The sequence below is a fragment of the Sarcophilus harrisii genome, chromosome 5 (assembly GCF_902635505.1).
Source record: "Sarcophilus harrisii chromosome 5, mSarHar1.11, whole genome shotgun sequence".
Taxonomy (NCBI): Eukaryota; Metazoa; Chordata; class Mammalia; order Dasyuromorphia; family Dasyuridae; genus Sarcophilus; species Sarcophilus harrisii.
This window is the reverse complement of record NC_045430.1, coordinates 237,887,101-237,899,764: the sequence shown is the minus strand read 5'-3', so window position 1 is coordinate 237,899,764 and position 12,664 is coordinate 237,887,101.

The following is a 12,664-nucleotide window of genomic DNA, read 5'->3' as shown; positions in this document are numbered from 1 at the left end:
ACAATATCAAGAGACAATAATTCCAAATCTACATAGCACTTTAAAATTTGCAAATATATATATATATATATATATATATATATATATATATATATATATATGTATATATAAATATAACGTCTCACTTGACCTCACAAATACCCTGGGAGGGAGAGATTATTGCTATAATTCTTTTACAGATTGGAAAACTGAGCTGAAAGGGTAAAACTCAAAAGTAGTTACTTTACTCAAGGTTGGATAAGTAAGATGTGTCAGATAGGTTTAGAACTTAAATTTTATTTCAAGCCCAGCATTTTATCCACTATCCTACCTATTTGCCTGGCAATATTAATTCATATGTAAAAACAATTAGAATCTAGAAAAGCCTGATGTAGGAAGAGAACCTGAGAATGCTTTGGAGGAAGCAAGGATTAACAAGAAATCAGTGATGGAGGGATGCAGCCCTGCCTTTGAATCTGTTGATCACTCCTCCTTGACACTGTCTTCTCTCCTGTTTCTCCTCCTATTTATTGACCATTCTTCTTGATCTCCTTCATTGGATGTTGTGTTTTTTCCCCATTAAATAGAATTTTCCCCAATTACATATAAAGATACTTTTTCAATCTTTAATTTTATGAAATTGAGTCCCAAATTTTTCTCCTTCTTCTTTCACTTCCCTCCATCCCAAGATAGCAAGCAAATGGATACAGGTTATACATGTACATTCATGTTAAATATATTTCCACATTGTTGTTCGTCTTTCATTCTCAAAGAGAACCATGACATATGGGAGGAAATGCCATGAAATGCAAGTTAATTGGATTGAAGTGAGAAAGGGCTATGTAAAGTCACTAGTCTTACTTTCCCCTCAGTAACCTTCTGGATCCAATGGCAAGATATAGATTAGGATGACTGGAGATGACCCTGAAATTTCCATATTGAGTCAGTTTATGAAAGAAGAATTAGAACAAAAGGGAAAAATCATAAACAAGAAAAACAAACAAAAACATTTGAAAATAGTATACATCAATATGCATTCAGACTGCATAGTTTTGTGGGTTTTTTTCTGGATGTGGATAGCATTTTTCATCATGAGTTCTTTAGAGTTATCTTGAATTAGAGAAAATCACTAGTTATTTAGAGCATTTTTTCATATGACTATAGATGGTTTCAACTTATTCATCTGAAAATTATCTGCTCACATCTTTTGACTATTATTAATTGGGGAATGACTTGCATTTTTATAAATTTGTCTGAGTTCTCCATATATTTTAAAATGAGAGCTTTATCAGAAACACTGGCTATAAAAATTGTTTCCCAACTTTTTGCTTCCCTTTTAATTTTGGCTGCATTAATTTGTGCAAAGACTTTTTAATATAATACAATCAAAATGATCCATTTTGCATTTCATAATATTTTCTTTCTTGTTTGGTCATAAATTCCTCTCTTCTATCTCTTGCTGCCCTAATTTACTTGTAGTATTACCTTTTATGCCTAAATCATGAATCCATTTTGACCTTAACTTTGTATAAAGTTGAGTGTGAGATGTGTGTGAGATGCTGGTCTATGCCTAGTTTCTGCCATAGTATTTTTCAATTTTCCCAGAAGTCTTTGTCAAATAATATGTTTTTATCCCAGAACCTGGAATCTATGGATTTATCAAAAAGTAGATAACTATCATCATTTACTGTGTCTCATACACCTAATCTATTCCACTAATTCACTACTCTATTTCTGATCAAAACCATCTGGTAATAGTGACTGCAACTTTATAATATAGTTTTATAATATGGCCCAGTCTTCTTCCTTAACATTTTTTTCATTAATGCCCTTGGTATTCTTGACCTTTTGTTCTTCCAGATGAACTTTATTATTTTTACTAGCTTTATAAAATATTTTTGGCAATTTAGCATGGGATTGAATAAGTAGATTATTTTAGGTAGAACTTTCAATTTTATATTAGCTCACCCTACCTATAAGCAATTGATATTTTTCCAATTATTTAGATCTGACATATAGTAGCTTTCTATGGTTTCTTTTCTAGTTTTTACTCGTTTTTTAGTCTATTTTGTGGCTTTAAAATTTGAGCTCTGTTCCCAAGATTCAGGGGATACTCTCCCAAATTTCTTGCACTAGGGTCTAAGGTTCTGGTGACTTAGTTTAGTCAGCCTGTTCTGTGGGATACGAGCAGTCTCACCTGACCAGGTAACTGACCTGCTGAGCCAGCACTGAGAGCCCTCACTTGCTATGGGTAAAAGTTTTTCCACTGGTTTGCTGGACACTGTGTTGGGCTATATTCCCCCTTTACTCAAGTGAGACAGACCTTTCCTGAAGTCCTTCTAAGTTATTTTAAGCTGGAGTCTCCGCAATTAAGTACACACTATCACTTAGTTCCAGGTATTTTCTCTGTCCTCTATGCTTTCCTCTTTCTTTCAACATCTCATTTCTTAATACAAATTGGAACAGAAAAGTATGGTTGCATGGACAATGAATCTCTACACCATGACATTTTTTGTGAAAGAATGTCAAATTTAACATATTACTTTCAAAGCTATCCCACTCATCAATTTTTTTTTTCTTTTCAGCCTATTCATTTTCCTAGATTCCTTCTAGTCCCAACTAAAATCCGATCTTCTATAAATGCTTTACAATACCTCTTAATTCTAATGTCTTTCCTTTGTTAATTTTCTTATTTATCCTGTATGTAGCTTTTTTGTATGCATTCATTTGCTTGTTATCTCCTCCATCAAATTGTAAGCTTTTTGAAGAAAGGAACTATCTTTTGTGTCTTTTTGTAACTTCAGTGTTTACATAAATTTTTATTGACTCTGCCTGATATACAAGAAGTTCCAAGTAGAGGGATACAGTAAGGTTTGATTTAGACTCAATATGATCCATGAAAAGAAGGAATGGGGAAGAATAGAAGACTGGAGACATGGAAGAGATGGAACTAATAAACAAAAGAATATTTTATTTAAAAATGGCCATTAACCATTTGTTTCTCATTTCCCTTCCTCCTAACTTTTCTAGTCATACTATACAGAGTCAGGGAGAAAATGGAAAAACATCTAAAAAATGAATAAATTAACAAGGGACAGTAGGTGGGTTCAAAGAGGCTATTTTGCTTACTTTTACAGAATATAGAAGATGATGGAAGAATTTTTTTTAATCTTATTTCTCAGATGCCTTTGGGAATTTTTTTTTAAAATAAGGAATCGCTATGATCCTGATGGAATGATGCATCTCAAGAGATGTGGATCTCAGATACTACTCATAGTTTCTTTTAAGTTTCTACACTTTAACAGAGCTATGCTCACTATCAGTGGACATTCCCTTTATTATGTCAGTCATAATACCTCAAGATTTCTCCTTCTTATATCATTCATCAATCTTTTATTTTAATTTTGATTTTCTTCTGAGCTTAACATGTGAAAAATAAGTATGTCTTTGTCAAGTAAAAGAGAAAAATGTGATTGTATGGACATTGTATAGACACCTTACTTTTTTGAAAGAATGTCATAAATTCAGTCTATATTAGCCATCCCACTCATCAGTGTTTCCTTCACAACTTCCTTCTGTTTTCTTTTATGTATTTTCTCTTTAAATATTTCAATGACCCTCTTTTCTTTGATAGGGGTAAGAAGATAAGTAGCTTCACTCAACCACCTAAATCTCATGCAATTTAAAACCCTTGTAAAATAATAACTAAGCAAAAAAAAAAATAGTACATACATTTACCTTATCAAAAAAAAAAAAGTATCATTCTGTACTTTGAGTCTACCACTGTTCTGTCAGAAGATAAGTAGTTTAATTCATGACTGGTCCTCTGGAGTTGAAGGTTTTGTTTGGTTATTACACTGATCATAGATTTTAAGTCTTTCAAAAATGTTTTTCTTTACAATATTGATATATAGTTTCCCAGTTTTATTTCTTCCACTTTAAAAGAGTTTATGTTTCAACAGGTTTCTCTGAAACTGTCCTTTCATTTCTTGAGTGATAGGGACTGAACCTGTAATTCTTTTAGTATAGAGAATTCCCAAGTGGGGAAACACCTTCAACCAATGCAGGGCATCATCTTCTGGGCAGTGTTTGAGAACACTGAGGGACTTAAATGACTTGCCCAAGATCACATCTTAGATAGAGGTCAGAGATAAGACTTGAATCCACATCTTCCTAGCTTCTACACCAGCTCTCTACCTCTCCATACTTTTTTTGTGTTACAGAAATATTCAACTACATTCATAAGCCAGAGTGTTTTTCAGTTATTCTCCAATTGATGGCTATCATCTTTGTTTCCACTTATAGTAACTTTGTTATAGAAAATATTTTGTAGATGTGGGCTACTTCTTTCTCTTTTTTTCTTTTTTTTCCAACATTATGGACTTTGTAATGGTATCACTGAGACTGAATGTGTACTTGGTTTACTGGTTTTTTAATTGTAATTCCAATTTGTTTTGAAGAACTAATGAGGGAATCTATAATTTAATGAGTCAATCCATAATTTTACCAACAGTTCATTCATGTACCTTTCCCATGATCTTCCCAACCATGATCATTTTTCTATTTTGGTCATTTTTGGCAATCTCGTAGGTGTTGTGTAGAATTTTAGAATTGTTTTAATTGGAATTTCTCCAATTATTAGGAATTTGGAACATTTTGGAGCTGAGGGAATATATGCTATTTATAGTTTAAATTATTTAAGAATCAATTTATTCATATTCCTTAGTCATTTATCTACTTGGGAATAGCTTTTGTTCTTGTATTTCTCATTTAGTTCCTTGTGGATATCTTGGCTATCAAACTTTTTATCAGAAAAACTAACTATGTATGGTGTTTCCAAAGTCTTCATGTAACTTTAAAGCCTAAAACTGCATAAAACATACACATACATATTTCCAATATATATAAATGTGTGTGTATATAAACCCTACATGTGAGTGTGTGTGTGTATACATCCATATATATGAGTATTTGCATCTCTGTGTTAATATGTATGCATGGCATGTGCACACATATATTATGTATACATGCACATGTATGTGTAAATATACATTTGGCATATAGCCAAAGGCAGGATCTAGATTTAACTGGCATTTTATTAGCATAACATATACCATATATATATAGCACAGGCATTGATATATATATAGATATATATATGTATATATATATATCATAAGTATTTATGCATGAGAATACATATATGCATATAAATATATGGGGGAAGGGAAGAACGATGCCCCAAATGGTCCTTATTTTTAAAATAAGCTCAACATATTTGGCTGACACATTCTCAAACAACAACAACAAAAACCTCTTTAGGTCCTCATCATCCCTACTTAAATATGAAAGGAACTTTTGAAAGCTCACTGACTTGTTCATTCTACATAGATAGCGAGTACATAATGGAATGAAATCAGAGACCAGGGTTCAGCACACGGTCATTTGGGTACTTAATCCATCAAGTCATGCTATCATAATATTAGTGTCCTAAAATGCTATTCAATGTTTTTAAAAGCCTAATAATGGTACAGTTGAATATCTATAGACTTTCAAAAATCTCTCCCTGGAGTGATTATCCCTTCTGTCCCAGAGTCAGATTCTAAACATGCATTTTCAATTTGCCCTAGTAGATTTTCACTAAGCAAGATATTTTATTAAATCTCATTACATCTTAGGTATGCCTTAAGAAAGAGTGAGCAATAGTGACTAAGGTGTCATTAAAAGAGGAAAAAAAAACAAACACTTTAAAAACATGGAAGTGGGACTTATTTTTCTCCTGAAGGTGGCAAGTCATCATTGTAAAGTTTTAAAATGATTAAAATAACGCCCTCTATATATTTTCACAATGTGGTATAATATAATGCATTTCTAGCTGCTTTTTTATTTTGATATTTAAATGAATCCATGATCCCATCAATTATGATTATTCCCATCCTGAATATAGCTCATACTTCACCCATGCCTTTTCATTCCTTGCAGTTCATGTCTCTGTCTTCCTCTAAAGTCTAGAGCATTTATGCCACATTTTAAAAGTTTTCCTCTAATTCTTTTAGTATTTCACAGGTACCAGTGCAGCATCCAGGCAACTCATCTCTTTAATTCTAGAACCTAGACACCTTCCTTTTTCATAACATTACCTGTTTTCTATCCATAAGGATGCCATCCCTTTTACATACACGTGTTCATTCCTGCTTTATTTCATATGGAAATACCCTTCCTATCTCCATGGCCCCATCAACCACAGTCAATGTCCTCTGTAAACGCAAATGTTTGTGAAATATCCTCCATGTAGGTAGGACAAGTTCTGCTGATGGTTTGGAATAATTAAAGGAGCCCAATGCCCAAATGTCAAAATGGAAAAGGATTTAGCAGAAAATGGGGCAAAGTGACAATACAAATGGCCAGATCTCCCTATTATCACTTGCTGTACATCTCACAAGACAGCCGATTCCCCACTCTGTATGGGTTCCAGCATTCAGTGATTTATTGGGTAATTCAGCATTTGCCAGTATGTCTTGTGCTAATTAAATGCATCGCACTCTATTCAGAAATGTCACAATTGATTTGTCTTCTGCAAGCACTGACTTTATTTCAATCTTCTAAAAAAGATTTTATGAGCTCCGGATAACTTATCTTGGCACATTCATCTCCCAGGGCAGCTTCTGTGTGTGAGGGCAGGATGAGAAGAAACCAACAGTGAACAGCCAATACAAATGTCTTTTTGGACATCTTATTTATCCGTGATATGCTGTATATCCGAGAACATAAAGTAGGTATGGCTAAATTACAAACTGATCTATCAACCTATAAAAACATTTAAACTTGATGGAAGCTAATTTAAACTAGTATTGGCAGATCTGATTGGATGATGTGAGATCAAGCTAAAAACCTGTACTTTGAAAGGGCTGTAATTTATTACAACTTGTTGTTTACAAATTGATTTTGAATGGATTTAGCTATCAACTAATTTGTGTCAGAAATCAGCATACTATATAGTTTCAGGTGAGTAGAAAGAGGAGAAAATCAAACCCTCTTGTGCTTTTTTTTTCTTATAAGAAGCATCATATGCCTAATAATTATGTAGAATGACATAAAGCCACAAGTTGACCTCAATCTAATCATTTAATGCAGAGCAGCAATAAGTGGTTTGTTTTGTAATTTGTTGTTATTGCTTATTTGACCTACATGCAGAACTTATAAATTCAATTGTAATATTTTGAAACCAATCAGTCTATTAGTAACTATAAATGGCTAGATAAACCAAAAGAGTTCTGGGGAACCCAAACCCAAGACAAAAGACAGGACTTAATCTGAATTGAATAACTGCTCAGGAGAAAAGAAAGATAAATATAGAGAGATTGATTATAATGGGTCAGGAAAAGGATTATTCAGACATAAGATCCTGACTTTAGCAAGATAGCCTTAAGTACAGAATTTTCCTGTATTCCTCTTCCTAATAATTTCTCAATTTAGCTTATTGTATATCCTTAGTATCTGTCCAATATATATGTACTGATGGGCGAGTTCTATGGGTTATCCAACTAACAAACTATGAGACTGGACCATAACTATTCTTTATCCATGTGTGGTTTTGCTATGTGGATAATTAATTAAAGCAATTGCTTTTCAGTAATTATGAACCTTATTTGGAACACTGTATATCCCAGAGTACAATATCATCTACAAACAATATTAGGATAATTTGCCTTCTATAGAGAATCCTTCCACTGGGACAGTGTAGTGGTCAATGCTTCTTGACAAATACTTTTGTTGAGTAGACATCTCCCAGTTATATGTCTTGCTTGATATTAACAGCCACAGTGACATCAAAAGAAGTTCTCTCTATCACATCTTTTAAGCAAGTATGTATGATTTTGACATATACATGGTAGACAGAACCAAAGCATATTAGATTTGGAAGGAAAGATCTAGCTCAGTATGTCCGTGGACAAAAATGCATTTTATAATTTTTAAGTAATTTTATTCTGCTTTTGCACAAAGATCTCAAATCAAGAAGAACCTGCTGCCTTCTGAGATCATCACTTCAACATCTGCATAACAGTAATAGTTATTTATTTCTTTAGTATATTTGTTTGGTTTTTGTTGAGAATAGGTCTCCCTATCTCATTCAGACTGGAAATAGAGTAGTCATCTATGGGCCCAATCCCACTATTCATCAGCACAGAAGTTTTAACTTGATCTATTTTATTAGCCTGGGCCAGTTTTGCTTCTTTAAATCATCCTGCTCCTGGATGATCATCATATAGTTGCAGTCTTGTTTGGAACACTTACTATAGCTCAAAACTCTTGAACTCAAGAGCTCCATGATGTCTACTTTCCCCAGCAACAGGGACAACAGATGCTAACCACCACACCAAGAAGTTCTTCTTTATTTCAAGCCCAAAGCTGCCCCTTGGCAGTCTTTACACTCTTTGGAGTACTTTTGTAAAGGATTCAACAAAAACCTCAGAAGTTCAGAAAGAATGAGAAGGTTATTATACTAATGAGATCATGGATGCATACTCATTATGGATAAAACTTTTCATACAACATTTTGCTCTATAAATCAAGTATTTTCATATATTGTCAACAAATAAAAAATATAGAGACCTTCTATTCTCCATATCTTTCAATCAATTGTGTGGCTGTAATATCATAATCTGCTGTGAAATATTATTGAGAAAGCCTGCTTATTCCCTTCATGTATCTTTATCAAGAATGCTCTTAAATGCACTTATGAATTGTTCACCAATATTTTGTAGCAATAGAAAAGTAGGCAAAATAGATCAATAATTATTCACATTTCCAAGGTCATTTCTTTTGTAACAGGTTCTGTGATTTATTTCCAAGTATTTAGTAACCTCCTCTTTCAGGGATAGTCTCTTTACAACTCTCAAAATTATACCACCTCCAGCAAAAACCTCTTCTGTATGTATTTTATCTCATTCAGCACCTTTTTTCCCCTTTTGGCATCATTTCTACTTCTCATGCAGCATGATGAGGCAAGTGATAAGAGTTGACATGGGGTGGTCCTTTTGTGACTAATGAAGAAAAGAGATTATCATAAACATACTAAAGCAGCTAAAAAATGAAAAAAAAAATCTGTTATTTGCCTTAATTGGATCTCTTGACCACATTCCATATATATTTTTTTTCCTCCACTGCTTCTGACTATTTTATGAAGTTAGGTCACTCATAATATTCTACCATCCTTCTTCTTGAAATTTAATAAATGATGTTATATGGCAGCCAAGTATAATAATAGTTTAAAACATATCTCTTTTTGGCACACCATCAAGTGTTTACCAAACACAAACTCCAGGCTTTTTGGATGGTCTCCTTGTTGCAATTGATTGCTTAAAATTCCTTAGGTAGTAGTGATGGTCTTTGTCAATGCTGGATATCTTTAAACATTTCCCATCTTTCAGAATCAATAACAATTTTTTTAAATAGGCCAAATAGGAGTTGCTTGAATTACTTCTTCTCATTGGGTATCAACACCTTTACTCTAATAAGTCAATGGTCTGAATATACGGAGTTAGTTGACTTTCAAAAATATAATTGATTACACTTTAACAGATTGGTAATTCATTTTTATCTCATTGGTATCTCATTTTTATGGAATTATTTAAAATTACTGTATTCAATACCTCCTGACTCTCCTCTTGAAAAAAATATGAATAGGTAGATGTTGATCATAGGAGAAAAAATGGACAATTTTACTTATGTAAAATCGAAAAGCTTTTGCACAAACAAAATCAATACAGTAAAAATAAGAAGGTAAGCAGCAAAAAAAAAAAAAAAAAAAAAAAAAAAAAACTTTTGCCACAAATGACTCTGTTAAAGGTCTAAGGGATATAGAAGGAATTAATAAGAGCATGTAAGAACAACAGTAAGAACAAGTATAAAGAAATTTCCAAAGGATATGAACAGGTAGCTTTCAAAAGAAAAAAATTCAAGTTGGTTATAACCATATTTTGTAATATTCCAAATCACTAATAATAGAAAAATGAAACTGAGATTCTAGTACATAGCAATTAAATTGGCAAAGAAGATTTTTTAAATGACAATTCTTGGAGGAGCTATGGACATACAGATACTCTAATTTTCTGTTGATGGGACTATGAATTAGTCTAACTATTCTGGAAGGCAATTTAAACTACATTTCAAGAATCACTAATCTGTGCATAACCTTTGATCCAGTGATAACACTTAGAGCCAAGTAGGAGACCAAGTCTCACTAAGCTATTTGGTACCTCAGGTTCAGGATTACAATGAAAAGGTACATACATAGAACATGTAGTAGTTAACAACAATAAGTTTGCTTAGGCCCAGGACAAGGAAAGAATTTTCAGAGCACTGCAAAGACATTCATCGAGGAAATAATTTTGATTGAATTGAGTGGTTTTCTTTCTTTTATGCGGTCCATCAGGGTCAGAAGCCAAGGGAGCATCTAGTACCCTGGATTCTGTATCTGGGCAACCAGGAAACTTTATCAGCAGTAACCCTTTAAGGGTCCTTTGAGCCAATTCATTATTAAGGATGGTTTCAGTTCTTTGTAATAATAATAATAATAATAAAAGCTAGCTTGCACCTGTATGAAGATATTGCTAGCCTTACAAGCCTCACAAAATCATTGGTAACATTGATTGGTAAGTACAGCAATATAACAACATTTTATGGTAACAAAGAAATGGGAAACAAAGTGGAAGGGCCAAACAAATAACAGAATACAAATGTAATAAAACATACTTGTGTCTTGTGAAATGATGAAAGGTATGGATTCAGAGAAAACTGGAAAGATTTTGATACAGAGTGCAGAAAGTTAAAGCAGGAGCATTGATACAATAACTACAGCACTGTAAAAGACAACTCTGAATCTCTTAAACTCTAATCAAGGCAATGATCAATCATAGCTTCAGAGGTCTTATGATGAAGAATGGCTTCCACTTCTTGTCAAGGAAATAATGAACTAAAGATGCAGAATAAACCTTATATATTCAAGCAAGGCAATGGGTCAGAATAAGATAGTGTCATTTAAATTTTAAAGTAACGATATAAAACTTATAAAGTAGTTTGTTAAACCAAATAAAGGAATGTTTGCTTCCTATGGAATAGAATACAATGACAATTCAAGATTAAGTCCAAGAGTATATAATATAACAACATTGCCCTTCCCCTTCAAGCCATCAATGTTCCATTCTCTTGAATGATGTTCTTGATTTTAGATCAGGGATTCTTCACCTTTCTTGTGTTATAAATGGACCCCTTTGGCAGTGTCTAATAAAGCCTATGGCTTCTTTTCAGACCAATGTATTTAAATGTATAAAGAGGTCACATAAGATCACAAAGGAAAACATGTATTGAAATAAACATCTATATTTATTTTTTTCAAGGTCATGGACCTTAAATTAAGAGCCCTCCTTTAGAGGAATAACTCAGTTGGTAGTCATTGCTGTCACCTGTTGTACACACCTTACTTTATAGCCAATTTATACCAAAAGTGAAATATTACTTATACCATAGGATCTGTGTTTTCTTATAACCAAATTAAATTACCTATGAATATCTTCTATAAATATCAAATGTGTGATTTAATGGAAGTATTTTGAAAGCGAAGGAATTAATTCCAAAGGAAATGTTTCTTAGGTTTAGACTTAGCAAGAATGTTATCCAAAATGATTCAAAGGAATTGAAATTACTTAAACAGTGGAGAAATAGCTAAACAGTCACTATTAATAGAGAGGATTTTGTATAGAACTCATTAAGTATTATTTTTATTGTTACAATTTTTGGTTATGTATAGTTCACATTTACTTTTGCTAGTTTTGCCTCTGCTTACATATAACACATATCTTGCTAATCTTGCCTACACTAAAGTATGGACCCTTATTAAATGTTTTTAAAGGAAGGAAGGTGAAAGTCGAGAGTAAATATGATATGACCACATTTTTCTAAAGTCATGACAAATATTATTAAGGTGAATAAGATTGTTCATCAAATCTCTGAAAGCTAAAAGTAATTGCTACTTCTTGATGGATATGTGCTATAATGGATGGTCTTTGAGTCAGGAAATCATGTGTTAAAATTCTAATTCAACTACTTGTTAGCTTTGTGACACTGAACATGTTATATAACAATCTTAGTTATCTTAATTTGCTTATCTTTAAACTGAGAGAGTTGGACTCAGTGATTTCTATGTTCCCTTTAAGCTCTAGTTACATGAACCTATGGAGTTTAAAAGAACTTAAGTTGAAATTATAATTTAAAGAAAAATTTCATTTATATTGAGTAAATAAATGATATGTATTATCACCCCAAAAAATAACAAAGGCTGAAAATATAATTAGATTAAAAAAGATGTGGATAAATTCATGGATAATATATACATAGCATGAAGTTTAGGGAAGAGAGGAATGGGGAAATCCCTAACCTTTCAGGATTGATATAATGGATAGCAGGTATGTTCTACCCCATATCTCCTGGCATCACTTTGACAGACGAGGGGGAAAAGCCTAGACAGATCATTATCTTCAACCAGCATAGCATTTTTCCAGTGCCAGGCATAATATTTACAAAATGAGACCTGTCATTCAACATAACCCAAGATATTTACAGAATGTACCTGTCAAATCACAGAGACAGAACATCCTTTATGTGGAGGGGGAAAGGTGGTTTGGAC